Source organism: Felis catus, chromosome C2 (genome assembly GCF_018350175.1).
Source record: "Felis catus isolate Fca126 chromosome C2, F.catus_Fca126_mat1.0, whole genome shotgun sequence".
NCBI lineage: Eukaryota > Metazoa > Chordata > Mammalia > Carnivora > Felidae > Felis > Felis catus.
Window position 1 is genome coordinate 123,851,738 of NC_058376.1, and position 18,758 is coordinate 123,870,495.

Here is an 18,758-nt window from a genome sequence, read left to right on the forward strand (position 1 = left end):
ACCCTTTGTCCTATTTGTGTGGGGAGGTAGCATGCGTTCTGGAGTTAGACTGCATGGACCTGAATCTCATCTCAGCCTCTTACAAGCTGGACGATCTCTGGCAATTTGCTTAACTTCTCTAAGCCCTAATAGTGCCATCTATGAAATGGGGACAACTACCTCTCAGCGTTGTTTAGAAGATCTAGGATTATGTGTGTGAAACGCACCTGGGTGAGCACCTGGTTTCACAACCATTATTCATTCTTTGAATAAGCATCCACTAAGTGTCTTCTGTTTCCAGACAGTGGGCGAAGCCTGGGAATACAAAGATGAACACTGCAGAATTCCTTGTCTCAAGGAACTAACAGTCCAGTGAAGGAAACAGCAAATAACAGACATGGCTGCAGTGAGGTTAGTGCCCTGGAGCTGAAGTTGGGAGTGGAGGTAGAAGGGCTCTAGGCTCACTCCGGCTCTGCTCTTGCTTGCTGTGTGACCATGAACAATAACTTAGCCTCTCTGAGCTCCAGGCTCATCAGTACCTCCCAGGTGGTATGCACCATGAGGAGATTCATAGGAAGGAGAGATGGTTAAAGTTTCCAAAACTCGGGATATTTTTTTCCACAATTTCTGGGAACTTTGAAGAGAAGCTGGAATGGAGGTGGGAGGTAACAGAAACAATTGCAAAGACAGAAATTAGCCAGCAAGAGAACAAGCCAGGGATCATTGCCCTCTGGCTCCCACGGCCTTCGTCCCCAGTTCTATCGACATGAAGGGGAGCTGTTGAGGACTTCCCAAACCAAAAGGGAAAACAAGTGCATTCTTGAGATTAGCTGAGAAACGAGAGCCAGGAGAGCCTCACGTTCCCATGGACCCCGCCTGGGCTGTCCATAGGAGAGGGGCTGGGGCAGCAGCAGACAGAAGGAGGCCAGGGGGTGGTGCAAATGCCACACTTTGTGAGAGGGTACCCCGGCACCCATTCTGGCCCCAGGGGCCACTCTTTGGGTTTCTGCTCTGTTCCCACGGCGCAGGTCTCCATGCTCCACTAGACTCAGCAAACATTTGCCGATAGCTAGACTCCCTCAGCCACCAAACATCTGTCAAGACCTACCAGGAATCAAAGCCTGCATCAGGCTTTGGCGGGGTACGGAGGACACAAAAATAAGGACCAGAAGCCACAGTCTTTGTGTTCCCTGAGGACCCTCTGTCTGTGTAGGGGGGTGGGAAGGACCAATAATGTGGACTGTGCTGGCAAGGGTTCAAAGACCTGGGGTCAGAAAGAGCCCTGAGACTTGTGTCCCAGCAGAGGTGGCCACAGAGTAAAACCCTGGAACCCAGGTAATGAGATGGTTGTTTGTCGAGATGGATAGTCAATGGCCCACTGCTGACCTTTTGGGTCTCTGAAGACTAGGCCAGGGCAGTCCCAACAATTGTTATCTCTGGCCATATCTCCCCACCTGCCTGGGTGGTGGGAAGAGGGCTAAAGTGGGGGGTTTTGACCCAGGCTCCTCTCACCTGCCCACTAACTCCATCAGTGTCCCAGCTCTGTGGAAATGTCGGGACTGTCATATTTCTTCTCCCATAAGAAGGGTTAAAGACTTCCTCAGCTTCCCTCTCAGGATGCTATGTCTGAAGAGGGCAGACCCTTCTCCAGGAGCTGTCCTAGAAGGAAAGGCCAGAAGGTCCCAAGGCCCAGGGTTGTTCCCAAGTTTGCCCTATAACCTCAGGCTGGTCCCTGTTATCTCTTCTCCTCCCTTTCCTGCACACCAGGCCACTACCTACTTACTCTCCTGAGCTGAGAGGACCCCTCAGAAGACCAGAAGAGATATGGAGCAGAATCATCCCTCAATGACTGGACAGGGGACAGACAACAACAGACCAAGGGGCAGGCTGGGCTCTGTGGAGTTGCCCAGCTGCCTCTAGAAACATCTTTGTGCCCCGAGGAGGGTGAGGTTGGGCAGCCTGAACTGCTTGCAACAACAACAAGAATAGTCATCTAGCAAGGAAGCAACAGAGGAACCAAAGGCATGTGTCTCCACCTTGGCTATGGTGAAACCATCAGCAAATGAACTGAGGGACATTTACCTTTACCTCTTGTGGGCAGGTAGCCAGGCTTTTGAGTGCTGAAATTGCTCTCCTAGGAGGGTTTCAGAGTTGTGTGGTAGGAAAAATAAAGAGACTGAAGTTGCCTCGAGTCAGGTTTCTACAGGTCTACATTTATGGAGACAGTCAAGGGAAGGGAGGAGGAGGGGGAAAGGAGCAAGAGGAGGAGAGATAGAAGGGGAGAAGAGGGAAGGGAGAGGAAGGGAGGAAAGGAAGGAGAAGAGCAGGAGGAGAGGGAAGAGAAAGAGGGGAGAGAAGGAGAGATCCTGAGACTGAGAGGTCAGTGTTCTATGTGTGGGTGGGAGGACTCACGTCTACTGGTGCACAAAGCCCTGAAAGTGACAAGCTACCCGTGGCCATAAGGTGGTCCAGACTTTGAGTTCTAAGTCCTGTATCCTTGCCAACCACAGAGAAGGTCCCTGTGGCCAAGCTTGCTGTGGAGGGATGGGAGGCAGGTGATAGAGTCCGCAGAGCTGCTGCCTTTTAACAGACCTAGCAGGTCTTGCAGAGGTGTTCTGGACAGCTGTCATGGGGACTGTGGACAAGAGGCCTTGCTGCCAAGAGCATCTAGAGCTGTCAGAGCCCTGAGGTCCTGCTCCTCTCAGAGGAGGAAGAAGGAGCCTCAACTCACAAAAAGTGACCTTTCTTGGGCCTCAAGTTTTATAGATCAATTCACAGCTGTTTAATACTTAATGGTTACTGGGTTGCTGTTCTGTGCAACTTCTATCTTCTTGATATTTAATAAAATATATAACAATAAATACAATAAAAAATAAATTAATTTTTAAAATAATAACATAAATAGCCTATAGATATTGTATCAAGATGGCACAATTGACTGAACACGTGTCCGCCTGTCTTTTCACAAATCCTTAAAAATGACACACACACACACACACACACACACACACACACACCAGAGCAGTGGAGAACAAGAAGTGATTCTAGGTATGACAAGAAAATAAAAACAAAATTGTTGAAAGGCAAAACACAGATGGGATTGGACCAGTGGAGTGAACATGAATCCAAGACCTTCAGTTGGGGACCGCTGCGAAATATGGTACAACTCCCAGAGTGCTCCAAGCTCACAGGTAGCTGGGACAGGGGGTGGAAAGAAGTGACTGTCAGAATGGTGTTTAGGGTATAGCATTTGGAGAAGCGAGGTGAGTAGATCCCTTCCCCCAGCCTTTGAGCCAAGCATCGGGCAGCAGAAGCATGAGCCTCCAAGCTGAAGCCAGGAGCTTAGACGATATGAGCCCGTTTTCCTGTCTGTAGTGCATGCCGTTTTTACATACCTCTCTCCCTCATACACACTCTTATCCCTCCCTCCAAAAAGAAATTACTAGAAGCAGGCTGATGAGTAAACGGTAAGTACAAACAGCATCTATCAGTAGATAGGGAATCTCAAAAATAAAAACAAAAAAAGTATACACCAATATATGAAAGGAAGGCACCAGACTCAACAAACAGAACAACATCTAAGGAAACAGAATTAACAGATAATCTGAAGCAGCTTTAAAAGTATATTAATGGCCTGAGAAGGATTAGAGGGGATATGACATCCACGAAACAAATGAACAAAAAAGCTGCCATTTTTTTAAATGCAAAGGTTTTCTAAATGAAAAATATGACTGTCAAAATTTAAAAACTCAATTAAACACACTAAATCCAGAAAGGGCAAAGCTAAGGAGATTAGTGTGTAAAAGATTGTTCTAATTTCACAATTTAGAACAGAAGTATAAATGACCAGAAAGTACAAAAAAGATTATAGTTAATAATTATAGTTAATATACTGCATTGCATATATGAAAGTTGCTAAAAGAATAGATCTTAAACATTCTCATCCTAAGAAAAGAAATTTTTCTTACTATATATGGTGACAGATGTTAAGCAGATTTATTATGGTGATCATCCTGCAATATATACAAATACTGAATAATTATATTACACACCTGAAACAAATATAACACATAATGTTATATATGAATTATACCTCAGTTTAAAAAAGAATATTTAAGAGATATGTATAAATTCTAGTATTTGATAGGAATTCCAGGAGAAGAGAACAGAAGCGGAAAACACGGCAGGGAAGAATAGTGGAGAAAGCAGAAGACAGCGTCCTTGTAAGGAGGCAAACCAACAAAGATGTAGGCTCATTCTCTGGACCCCATCCCTGGAGACACCCCAGAACTCTAAGAGAGGGTGGTTAGACTTCCAAGCTGATTTACAAACTCTCAGATGACTGTACCTCTCCAGGGCAACATAAGGCAGTTCTAGCATGATGTGTGGGTGTTGCAGAAGGAAGACAGGAAAAAGCAGCTCAGAGCACAAAAGGACCAAGCACCAAAGATGGAAGACAGAATAGAGGAGAGGTTTTGGAACCATCTCCTCTCCCCCACATTGCTCTGGGTATAACATGGCTTTCCCTTGACTTCTGTGAGGCAGAAAGACAGCAACCAGGTAATATCAAGACGCCTTTCAAGTCCCATTGAGATATGGAGTAGTTAACAGCAAGTGAAGAGATACTGGCTGACTTCCATACTCTCTCTTCCTCTCACCACCCTTGACAGCCCAGTGACCAGCCAGCTGCAGCTGAGGAGGTTAGTCTCAGCAAATCAGCAGTGCCAGGGTAAACTCCAGATGCATCTCACTCTGAGATATATCCACCACATCTCTCCCTTGAGGAGGAGGGACAGAAGCCTCCCTTCTCAGTTACTATCTCCCCACATCATCAGAGTAGGCAACTAATACCCCTCGGGATCAGAAGGATGAATACAGAGGATCCTTAGGAGTGTGACAACTATAGGGAAAGGCAAACTGAACAATCACTACCAGGTGAAACAAACCTAATGGGAAAATAAAACAGCTTAAAATTGGCATATTAAATTTCCTCAAAGACACATAGAGGATACTGGAAAACAAAAGGCAAGAACCAGATGCCACAGAAGAGAACCACTTGAGAAATCCTGGGCATGACATACATACTAGTTGGAATCAAGAACCCAACAGACAGGTGGAGTAACAGACTGGCTGCAGCTGAAGAAAGAATTTGCACATTCAGTGATCAGGTTGGCAAGCTCTCCCAGATGGCATCATGAAGGGACTGGCAGATATGAAAGAAAATTCAGAGATAAGAAGAGTAAGAAGAAAAATTGTCAACTCACAGAACAAGTGAGCTCCCAGAAAGAGGGGGGGAGGGGGTAAGCAGGAAGAAATACTTGAAAAAAATAGCTGGGAATTTCACAGAATTAGAGAAAGATAAGACCTCAGAAGGAAAGGACATGTAAAAACCATGTAAACAAGAAAAAAATCTCTTCAGAGTACAGTAAGAAACAAGACCATCAAAGACAACAGGGGAAATTTTAAAGCCACCAGAAAGAAAAGACAAATCACCTACAAAGAAATAAGCACCAAGTTGCCATGAGTCTGGGGTCCCTAAGTGGCTCAGTCAGTTAAGCGTCCGACTTTGGCTCAGGTCATGATCTCGTGGTTTGTGAGTTTGAGCCCCGCATCGGGCTTTGTGCTGGCAGCTCGGAGCCCGGAGCCTGCTTCGGATTCTGTGTCTCCCTCTCTCTCTGCCCCTCCGCTACTCACACTCTGTCTCTGTCTCTCAAAAATAAATAAATAAATAAATAAATAAATAAATGTTAAAAAATAAAATAAGAGTTTAAAAAAAATTGCCATGAGTCTTCTCAACAACGCTGTAGGCAAAAAGATAGAGACTGGTATTTTCAAAGTGCTGAGATACAAGAACTTGGACCCAGAATACTATATTCAGCAAAACTACTGTTGAAATGTGAGGGTGAGATAAAGACACTTTCAGTCATGTGAGACCCCATATGCTCTACCACACACAAGCCTCCTACTCCCCCCCCCCAAAAGAAAAAACAACTCCTGGAAGACACTCTCAGAGAAACATATACTAGAGGATTTATGAAATATAGATAGGCTTGTCAGACACAGAGGGGGAAAAAAATCAACAACAATACACTTGGTTAAATATGAATTTCAGATAAACAATGAATGTCTTTCAGTATAAGTGTGTCCTGTGCAATATTCAAATTTAACTGGATATCCTGTATTTCATCTGGCAACTCTAGCTAAAGGATATAAGGATGGTTAAATAAATGAGAGAAGTTACTTATAGTCTAAATAAGAAAAACACTAAAGAAACAAAAGGGTTATCTGTGAAACCCCAGAACTAAAATTCTAGATGACACATATGATAGAAAGTAGAGGGAGGAAACCAGAAGGAGGTAAGAGAGGGTGAAGGGAATTGTCATATTCAGAAAAAAAGATGTAGAATGAGGTAGAAGAAAGTGATAATAAGCTTAGTTGGTATGTTAGAGGCAACCACATGAGAATAAATATGACATACACAACTTTCACATCAGCAGACGAAAATTTGTCCTATCCAATGGAATTTAGGAAAGGAGAAAATAGAAATAATACAAAAGGAGGGGCACCTGGGTGGCTCAGTTGGGTAAGCATCCAACTCTTGTTTTTGGCTCAGGTCATGATCCTACAGTTGTGAGATCAAGTCCCACATAAGGCTCTGCACTGGGAGTAGAGCCTGCTTAAGATTTTCTCTCTCTCTCCCTCTGCCTTTCTCTGTCTCTGTCTCTTTGTCTCTGTCTCTGTCTCTCTCTCTCTCTCCAAAAACAAAAACAAAAACAAAAAAAAAAAAAAAAAGAAAGACTACAAAGGGATAGTAAATGGAAAAAAAAAAAAACAAGAAATAAAAAACTTTAAATAAGTCCCAACATAATAGTAATTGCAGTAAGCCTGGTACTCAGATTAAATTCACCAATCAAAAAACAGACTATCAGATTGGGTCTTTTTAAAAAATCAAATAATATGTTGACCAGAAGAAAATATTTCAGAAAGAGGAATATAGACTGTTTAAAAGTAAAAGCATTGAAGAAGATACTACAGGCAAAAATGAAACAAAACAAAACCAGAGTGGTAATTTTAATATGAAATTAAATAGATCTTAAGGCAAAAAATTTGTAAAGAGAGAAAAAAAGAACACTATGCCCTAATAAAAGGACTACTATATTTATAAGACATAAAGATTATATACATACATGTAGCTAAAGGTAGATACAAACACAAAATATATAAAGTAACAACTAATAAACTAGAGAAAAGGGATGTCAACAATTTTTGTTGGAGATTTTGACACACCCTTCTCAGAAACATTTATTAAGAGAAAAATATTAGCACAACTAAAGGTTACAATTTACAGTTAAAAATCATGAAATACTTATATTTCAATTGTACTACATGTAAGACCCATACAGGACAGTTAAAATGGTGCTTAGAGAAAAACTGATAGCTTTAAATACATTTATTGGATTACAAATGAAATAGGCATGTAAATTAAGAACCTTGGGGAATAGCAAAACAAAAAATGTAATCCAAAAGAAAAATAAGAAAGATGAAAATAATATAAGAAAAAAGTAAGGGCACAAGTAAATTATACAGAAAAATTAAAGCGATAGAAAAGATTAAAGTTGGTTTTTAAAGACATTAATAAAACAAAAGGGAAAAGGAGAAAGTTAAAAGCAAAACGCAAAAAGTTATAGGTGAAAAAGAAGAAACAATCTCAGTTACAACTGAGATTAAAATATTTTTAAATTATAAAAAAAAATCTATATGACCATAAGAGATAAAGTTTTGGAAAGAATCTATAATGCCAAATGTGGAAAAAGACAAAGCGGAAATAAAATAACCATTAAAGAGAAATTATATAATGAAAGACCACTCTTGTCGCTACTGCCCTGTTCGAATCCCAAGAAAAATCTGAGGCTTACATGGCTTTAAGGAGAGGCCAACACAATTAAAAAATTGTTAAAATCTGTATTATACAAGCTGCTCTAGAAAATCGAAAGAAGGAAGGCTATCCAATTCATTTTGTGAGGCTGGAATCATTTATCCACGATTCCAAAGCCAGATAAAGACCTTATAAGGAAAGAAAATAAGGCACTTAATAATAGCTAGTTATCCGAATCCAAGAGTGTATTTACAAGTATGTATTATATTGAAAATAAATTTTTAAAATTAATGTACTCACACATTAATGGACTAAAGAAGAAAATTATACAAATGTGTCATTAGGTACAAAAAAACACAACCTGGGGGCTCTTGGGTGGCTCAGTCGGTTAAGTGTTTGATTCTTGATTTTGGCTCAGGTGATGATCTCATGGTTCATGGGTCTGAGCCCTGCATCTGGCTCTGCGCTGACAGCACAAAGCCTCCTTGGGATTCTCTTTCCCTTCTCGCTCTGCCCCTCCCCTGCTCGCTCGCTCTCTCTCAAAATGAAGAACAAATATTTAAAAAATTTAAAAACAGCCTAATTATTTCTGATAAAAGTCTATTTAACATTAAAGTTCTCAGAAAACTAGGAAGTGCTGGAACTTCCTTATCTTAACAATGACTACAGATTAAAACATGGAGTAAACATACTCCATGGAAAACCTTTAGACACATCCTCTCTAATATCAGCAACCAATTAAAGATGCTTCCTATCACTCTTTCAACTAGGTTCCACCTGGTACTCGCAGTCCCATCCTGCAGAGTAAAATGAGAAAAAGACATGAAAGGTAAAAAACTAGCAAGGAAGAAACAAAATTCTCATTATTTGCATGTAATTTGATTATCTACATAGAAAATGCAATGACATCAAATAAACATAGAAATAATAAGAGTTTAGCCAGGCTGCTAGGCACAAGATCAATTTCCAAAAATCAATATATTCTCTACAACAGCAACAACCAAGCTATAATAGAAAACAAGATGTCATTCATAGTACCAGCAGAAAGAACAAAATATCCAGAAATTATCCTGGCAAACAATACACAGCAAAGGATACCCTGGACAAAGTGAATAGGCCAGTGGCAGGTCAGGAGTAGATATCTGCAAGAATGAACACCAAAATTTTAAAGGAACTCTCGCAAATCAAGGAGGCAGTTCCATCAGAATGACTAACAATTTTATGGAAAGATACTCAGCCTCATCAGTAACTAGAAAAAGAGTCATCAAACAAGACACAAGGGAACCATTAGACTAGTAAATATTATAAAATCGAATAATAACAAATGACAGTGACGGCGCATACAAGGGAAGAAACTCTGTTTCAACGCCAGTGGGTATGTAGAGTGGTACCCTAATGTTGGAGAACAATCTGGAAGCAATTAGTTAAATGCAGTATGCCTATTCTGTATGACCTGTCAACTCCATTCCCGACCCTGCTCTGGAGAAATCAGTGCACATCTCCATAAGAAAAACGTATATAGGGCTGCTTATCACAGCATTGTTTCTCACAGCAGAGAGTGGGGGCAACCTAGAATTTGATCACTAAGAAAATGAATAAATAAGGTGCCTAGGTGGCTCAGTCGGTATAGCCTCTGATTTCGGCTTAGGTCAGGATCTCAAGGTTCTTGAGTTTGAGCCTCACATCACACTCTGCTATCAGCGCAGAGCCCACTTGGGATCCTGTTTCCCTCTCTCTCTGCCCTTCCCCCACTCATGCTCTCCCTCTCTCTCATGAAAATAAATAAACATTAACAAAAAAATTTTTAGGGGCTCCTGGGTGGCTCAGTCGGTTAAGCATCCAGCTTTGGCTCAGGTCACTATCTCATAGTTTGTGAGTTTGAGCCTCATGTTGGGCTCTGTGCTGACAGCTCAGAGCCTGGAGCCTGTTTCAGATTCTGTGTCTCCCTCTCTCTGCCCCTCCCCCACTTACAGTGTGTCTCCTTCGCTCTGTCAAAAATAAATAAACATTAAAAAACATTAAAAAAAAAGAATTATCTTGACAAAGAATGTCCAATACCACTATTGAAGGGCATAAAGAAGATTTGAATAGACATCCCACACTTTTGGATGGGAATGTCTACTATTATAAAGATATCACTGCTGCTCCAAACAATCTAATATGCCATGTGATCACAATTAATATTCCAAGAGGATTTTTTAAGCTTAATAAACTTATTTGGAAATACATAGGGAAAAATAAAAAACTAGAAATTGTTAAACTATTTTCAAATTGCTCAACTAGCTATTAAGATACACCGCAAAGCCATAACAATAACAATGGTCTATTGCTGTTACAAGGACAGGCAAATGGACAATGGTATAGATGAAAGAGTTCAGAGAACTGCCCTTGTATATATGAGAATTTGATTAAGATAAAGGTGACATCACAAATGAATGTGGAAAAGATGGCCTCTTTAAAAGATAGTCTTGGGAAAAAATGGCTCACTTTAGAGAACATTTAAACTGTTTCCTTACCTCATATAATGCCTGGAGATGGAACCCAGATGGATTACAGGATTAAGAGTATAATGCAAACTATAAAGTTGACAATAGATAATAAATCTCTGTGCTCTAGAGGTGGGAAGGGACTTCCTAAATAAAATCCCCAAATCACAAATCATGAGCAATAAAGAAATGAGTAAATAAATACAAATTGATTTAATTAAATAAAATATGAGAATTTTTCTTTGCTGACAGACTTCACAGACAAAACTATAGACAGAAGACCAGAAAAATATATGTGGAATGTATTAAATTGACAATGGTCTAATTTCTAGACTATATGAGAACTCCTAAAAAATCAACAACAACAAAACAGATACTAGGAAACCCAACAGAAAAATATATATAGGAAAAATGATAAGAACAGGCAATCAATAAGGGAAAATCCAAATCACTAAGATGTTTAATGATTATAGAAATGAACATTAAAACAAAAGAGATTCCTATATTCTTATTAGATGGACAAAAATTTGAAAACTCAATAATGTCAATGTTGACAAAATGTTAGGATACACTGACTTCTGTTCACTGATGATGGGAACATCCAATAGTATACACACATGTGGAGGATAAACCTGGAAGTAATTAAACTAAGATAGTATACACCCCATGATTCAGAAATTAGAGTCCTGGATACATATTTTAAGAAGAAAATCCCACATAGGTCCACTAGGGGACATTGTGAGGATATTCATCATTATGTTGTAGGAGGTAGGAGGGGACCAAGGCAACCTAGGTGCCCTTCACTGGGGGATGGGATGCTATGCTACAAGTAAAGCAACAGTATGTTACCACATCCGAGGACTGTGTGTTCACACAGTAACATGGACAGGTCTTTAACAGTGAGTGCTCAGTGAAAAGCATAAGACTTATACGCCCTGTAGTAAAGTGCCATTTGTGTAAGTTGAACATGTCTTCACAGATAAATAACCCTACACCTTTTATTTGAGTATATAGAAATGTCCAAGGGGGAGGAGGACGGGGGTTGGAGTAGTTGAGGAAACAAAATGGAATAAATAAGACAAGAAAGGGGCCCTGAATAAACAAATATGACAATGTTCATGAACTGAATTTAATGAACTCAACCCTCTGCACCTGAGGTCTAGAAAAAAGAAAGGGAGGAAGGAAGGAAGGAAGGAAGGAAGGAAGGAAGGAAGGAAGGAAGGAAAATGGGAAGAAAGGAAGGAAGGAGGGAGGGAGGAAGGGAGGGAGGGGAAATAAATACATAAACAAAAACCCTATGTAGGGTAAAGATATATGTCAAAAGCATTAGAAAGGATACCATTGGAGACAGGGGGAATAGAAGTATAGATTAGTGATAAGAGAGAAAAGAAATGGTAAAATTAAACAAGAGAAATTTTGCACAGACCAGTGGCTGAATGGGCTATGAATCGCACCAACAGTTCAAAGAAAAGGAGAAAATAAATAGAAGACAATTTCCCAAAGTTACAGTCCCCCCAAAATTAAAAAGATAAACCAAAAACTAAGTCAGCTGAAAATTAGTGTCAATGAACTCCATGATAGATTATAAATAAATGGTAAATAATGCATACCTCATAGCCTTAAGAAGAATTCTTTTTATTCCTAGATACTCCCAGAGAGGAGAAAAACAGGTAATAAGTAGAGGAATAAGAATCATATTAACAAGACACTCCTTTGAGTAACATTAAATGCTAGAAAACAATGGAAAAGTAACAAATGCTTTGAGGGTTAAAAATAAATCAAATAAAATATTTGAAACCTAAAGTTCTATACCCAGCCAAAAAAAATCATTCCAATATGAAAACAGACTAAAGGCACCTTCAGACATTCAAGAATTCAGAAAGCATTCCGTCTACAACCTCTCTCTAAATGATGGTCTGATCATGGCTCCAGATCAAAAGAAAGGTGTTACTAATTCTAGACATGAATGAAATGATACCTTTACATATTGACAACAAAAATTTACTGGCAAACACAGAATGAAAATGGAACTAAGTAAACTTTACAAATGCAACAAAGAATAGGAAAGAGAAATAAAAATCAATACTACTGTAAATGAAAACAAAAAACAAGATGTCAGTATACATTCAAGTATCTCAGAAATTAAAATAATGTAATAAATTAAAATCTTCTCTTCAAAATCACTGAGTCACAGATTCAGCTGAAAAACTGAAAAAGTATTAAAAAAATAAATGATAAATAAAAAAATTTTAAAAAGGAAAAGTATGGAATGGAAAAATGATACCCCGCCTAAAAGGAGGAAAGTTTCAAAGCCAATAAACATGTTCAAACCCATGGGAATGCAAATCAAAACAACAAACAATATTTTGTTTTTCACTTGACAGACAAGCCGATATTTTAAAGCATCAACAAATATCAAATACTAATGAAGAAGTAGAGAGAGGGGTCCTGTCATAGGTTTCTGAGGGTTGAGCTGTCAGTGACAGCCAACCCAGGCAGCTTTAGCAGTATCTGGGAGGAGTGCAAAGGCACATATTCCCCAATTCAGACATTCTGCTTATTTCGGTATACACCCGAAATAAGGTCTCCAATGTGTCATCAGGGGTGTGAAATGGTGCACCAGTCTGGAGAGAGATCTAGCACTATTTAATCATGATAGGACGTGTACAAAGATGTGCTTGGCAGCATTGTTTATCAAAGTGGAAAATGGGAATCTACATGAATGTCCACCAATAAGTAAATATATGAACAAAATGTGGCATATTATTATATGATAGAATTCTATATAGCAGTTAAAAGAAAAAATCTACATACACCAACAAGGTAGGTTTTTTTTTAAACACAGTACACATTTAAAATGAAAAGCGCAGAATCCTACATAAAGTATGACATCATTTTTTGTAGATTTAAAACCACAAAATTCAATGGGGCGCCTGGGTGGCTTAGTCGGTTAAGTGTCCGGCTTTGGCTCAGGTCATGACCTCACGGTTCATTGGTTCAAGCCCCACATCCGGCTCTGTGCTGACAGCTCAGAGCCTGGAGCCTGCTTGGGATTCTGTGTCTCCTTCTCTCTCTGCCCCTATCCTGCTCACACTCTGTCTCACTCTGTCTCTCAAAAATAAAGAAATGTAATTTAAAAAATTTAAAAATAAATAAAACCACAAAATTCGATTGTATACCACTTACGAATGACACGCATCTATGTAAGAGCATGTATGTGAAAGTAATACATGGGAAGAGCACCCACCGAACTCAAGATAATGGGTGCTTCAGGGAAGTCTGGAGGAGACAGGGAGTGATGGTTAAGAGACTTTAGCTCTGTGATGTTTTATTTCTTAACAAAAGAGAAAAAGGAAGAAAATATCAATACTGGGGTGCCTGGGTGCCTCAGTCAGTTAAACATCCGGCTTCCGCTCAGGTCATGGTCTCATGGTTGGTGAGTTTGAGCCCCTCATCGGGATCTGTGCTGACAGGGCAGAGCCTGAAGCCTGCTTCAGATTCTGTGTCTCCTTCTCTCTCTGCCCCTCCCCCACCCAAACTCTGTCTCTCTCTCCCTCTCTCAAAAGTAAACATTTAAAAAATTTTTAAAAAGAAAATGCCAATAGTTATTAATTCTCGGTGTATAATATGTGTGCTCTTAGTAGCTGCGTAATCTTCTATTAAAAAAATACATATAGGGCAAATGACGAAGAAAATAGATGTTAACAGTATTAATATTGGAAAAGACAGGATGCTTGACCAAAAAGGGGAAAAAAAAGTAAAGGATAAAGAGGAATACTTCATACCGATAAACACCTAGAAGATACAGATAATGAATTTTAATATACCTAATGTGGACCTTAAAAATATAGGAAGCAAAAACAGAAACTAAAATAGGCAAATCTATAATAAATATGGGAGAGTTTCACACTTCTTGCTCAGAAACAAAACAATCGAGTAGAAAAAAAATAAGTAGAGGTATAGACAAACAACAATCTTGCTCTAAAAGCTGTAAGTGGAACTGAATACTCAACAAACAGTACCCATTTTTCTCCAAATATACATGAACCATTAGGAAAAATTAATCATGCTACAGAAAAAAAAATTCAAAATTAGAAAGAAAATCATATGGATCTCATGCACTGGATGTAGTTACTGGAAAAGTGAAGAAAAACAGAAGATGGAGGAGAGATAAAGAGTAGGAAGTGCTAATGGTGTCTGTAATCAACATGGGTGCCTACAGGTCCCAGAGGGGAGGGCTGGGGGCCCGCACAAATTCATCCTTCCTCCTGAGAAGCCCTCTCTGAGCACCAACTTGCTGCTGGGTTCTGGAGACTCAAGTGTGAACAAGACACAGTCCCTGGCCTCAGGAGGTCCACCATCTAGAGTAGAAGGAGAAGGCAATGCCCCACGTGGTGTAGAATACCCAGAAAGTAGCCCCCCTCACAGTCCCTGGATGCTATTTTCGTCCCTACACAAGAGTTCCAAAATAAATGCCAGGAGCTTGTTGCCTGAACACTGCCTCCTCAGTTCCATTCAAAATCCAAATGCCTCTTGGAGGAAGGCAGAAAAATTCTTAAATACTTGATGAAAATTAGGGTTCTGAGGGAAGGGGGTTGGAGGAAGAAGGGAGCTGAAGGAAGAAAGCAAGGGAGGAAGAGGAAGGAAATGGGGCAGAGGAAAAAAAGCCAAAAAGGACTGGGGAGGACACTGAAAGCCAAAATCCAAGAGCCACAGTTACCCTGGGCTGGTCCTGTTTGGAGTGCAAGTTTAACATCATTCTGAAAAAAGAAGCTTCTGTGTATCTCTTCTGGAGTTGGTTGTTCTATTCCTGGTACACAATAGGAAAAGAAACGAAGGAAGAAAGAAGGGAAGAAAAGGAAAGGAAAAAGAAGGGGAGGGGAGGGGAGGGAAGGGAAGGGAAGGGAAGGGAAGGGAAGGGAAGGGAAGGGAAGGGAAGGGAAGGGAAAGGAAGATTTACTGATAGACAGGAAAGAAACATAAAGATTTGGATCAGGTTCCCACCTCTCACTACACCTCTTCCCACTAGGGAGACTATTCAGGAAAAATGAACCTATAATTAGCTAAAGTTTTGGCTCTGCTCTAAATGTCTAAATGTCTATTCTCCCATTACTTCCTGACTGGTTCAAGAATCCCACTGTGCTCACAGGGTTCTAAGATTCTGAGGCAGACACAAAAAGAACATCACTTCATGGAAAGGACACTGGGCGATGTCTGAACTTCCGAGAGCCCATTCCCTCAACTCTGTGACATCTATTCTGTAGTTGAGTTTGCTAACAAACCATGAGGGCCCACGGCTTGGTGCCCAGTTCCCAGCATGGACTGGACACAGAGTAGGTACACATAAAATGACTGCTGACAGAAAAATCATAGGAAGGAGTGAAGCACACATTCCCGAAGCAACAGCTCTGACATGGCCTAACCACCCGCTGCACCCTAGACTGTCTTTGGTTCCCAGGAGGTCTGTGAGGTTTGTGACACTAAGACCTTCACCCCTTTGATTGAGCCCTGCATCAGAGACAATCACATCACTTATCGGAAGCACAGGGCCAGGCTGACCTTGAGATAGAAGATGGCATTCAGCTACTAGGGTCAGAGTGCCTCCGGAAAGACTTCTCTTGAGGACCGACTCAGACTTTAAGTCTTGATGAGGAATTATCTTGGTCATTGAGTTTCTAGAAAAAAGCAATGGGCGAAACTGGAGGAGATTCTAATGGAGTCGCGGGTCTTTAAGTGTTTCTCCATGGTCACGTTTTTTTGATACGGAATCACATGCTTTGATAAGGAACAGCCCCAGGAGGCATTTGGGGCAATGAACTCATCTTGCTCCCCAGCTGCCTTTTCAGAAGAACTTTTATTTTCTTCTACCAGAACAATGTTATACACATTCAGGTAAAATATTTCTCTGCTGATAGGGCTAAATGCCCTATCATAGACAAGATCCACTATCCAATTCGAGAAAAGGTCAGTAAGTATAGAATAGCTTAAATGGTAATAAGGCTGTGGGAGAAACTGATTAAAGTCACACACATGTGCAGCTACAGACCAAAGTTTAAAAAGAAAAAAAAATACTCTCCTTGGAATGAAACCAAATGATCGCCTGGATCCTACAGTGAAGCGATATTGTTCCAATTTTTCCTTTATCAGACAAAAGAAAAGGTCTTTCCACGTAGCCTTTTGACATAGAGCTAATTTAAAGAAGGTTTGGAAGTATGATGCAGGATCAGATGCCTTTGCAGAATTCCTTGCTGTTTTCATTTGAAATCTCTCATTTATGCTCAAATTTCCAATTGGAAATTTAATGACTTTTTCTTTAAAGGAAGTTGGCAAGCTGAGTTGGTTTAAATACAAATCTCCCAAAGGTAAAAGACAGACATCATTATAAAAATAGAAAATATTCCCATTGTCCTTTCGAGATGTTTCTCCTAAAAGACGTGAGGATGTTTCTGAACAGCAGATGCGTTTTGGTAAAACAAAGTTGAAAAATATGTGAAACTCTTGACATTGGAATTACTTCCTGAGCTATGTCAAGTTATGTGGCTGCCTGGGGTAACTGAGAACATTCTATTTGTGGCAATAAACTCATTGGAAATATGCCCCAGTAATAGAAACACTCGTAATCTGCCCCTTGATGATTCACACTGCTTCTCTGGGCAAGTTCTTTACCCTCCGGGCCTCATCGTCCCCATCTGTCAAATGGGAGGCTGCTCCACAGCCTTTCTGGGCATGTCAAGCATAGGCATTCTCTGAGTTTATGGCATATTAACATACCAAATGAGTTTTTCATTCAGCTGTTAGGGATTTTTTTTTTTACTAGCAAAATATCGAATTGCTGAGTAATTTGTCAAATCAGACATGGATCATCCAGTGCAATCAAGCAACAACCAAGCAACAAGCAGTCCAAACTGCCCTGAAATGAACCGTTCCTCTGCCTCTGTCCCACCCAGCCTCAGATGAGCCCAGTTCAAAGACCTGATTATGTTGAAGAATAAATAAAGAGATGCCCTCCAGTGATGCAAGTGGGCTAAGGATTGTTTTCTAATAGGTAACTCATCATACAGCATGTCTTTGCGGCAAGCACAAATGTAGGGAGCACCTTAAATGCCCTTCCGGCCTGAGTGCCAGCCTGAGCACTTAGCCTCCCCGGACAGCCTGTGGGCTCCAGGACATGTCTTATTCGTGTGTGTGCCCAGCTCCTAAATCAGGACCTGACAAAATGCAGAGTAACTGTATTGAATAATTGAGATATGTTGAAATGGCCAATCTAGACAACTTGTTAGCAAAGGCCATCTCAGAGTCTACAGACAAGAAGATCAGGGGCAGAATCTGTTAAGAAAACAGGAAGGTAACTAAGAGACTTGTCTTAAGGCTGAAGTTGCTCAGCAAGAATACCAAATTGACTTAGGCTGTATTTTATCTCTTTATTATTTAATTTATTTATCTACTTAGACTCTATACTTCCTTCTGGTGGTTGGCAGGGAGGTGCTGATGGGAATTCGCAACCTCTCTTCCCAAGACACTTTCTGAGGATACCTAGGACGGTGGATGTTGTGATGTCTGAGGACTTCCTCCCAGGATGTCCCATCCAGAGGTACCCAGGATGGAGGGGAAATATCCTTTCTCTTCTGTCTGCACCACGCCAGACCACACAGTCATTGGAGCCCTATGGAGCACCATGTCCCAGGTATGACTGTGTGCACACATGTTCCCTGCAAGGTGCCAGTGCACAGTATTTCCTTAGGGGGCAGGGTGGAGTAAGGGACAGAACATGGGCTGGGAGGGGACAGGGCTGGGTTTTATCTGGGACAGGAAAAAGGCACGGGTTGCCAAAGAACCTGATGACATCAACGGGCCACTTAATCTCTCCTCTATAAAGAGGGGAGACCCCTTCCTCCCTCACAGGTTTGCATCCAGACCTCCTCAAATGACTGAAACTTGTACCATTCATTCATCTCCGTCATGTGGGTCTTTTTCACTGGCCTCTCCAGATCCCCGTGGCAGGCTCCGTTCTCCCCCGCAAACACAAGGAACACATTTTCTTTGTCCTTCCAAAGCAGCCGAGGAAGCCCATGCAGGTGACCTCTGACCTTCCCCCAGAGTGGAGTCAGGGGTAATCACACTCACTCCGCACCCCCGTCAAGAGAAACCGGGTCACTGTGTACAGAAGCAGGGGAGAGTCGGGGCTGGGCGGAGAAGGCCGGGGCAAATGTTAGGGCAGAACAGACAGGACCTCAAATCGGTTTTGCCACTCAGACACCAAGGATCCCGAGTCCTGACAAAGCTGGCCTTTCCAGACCCTGCCGATGATGACTGGGGTTGGGAGAGTCAGGTTAAATTTCCTGACCTGCTTGTCCCAGCCTGACTGGGGCCTTTTCTCATTCAAACCACAAGTCCCAGCGAGGCATCACTGCTGTGTG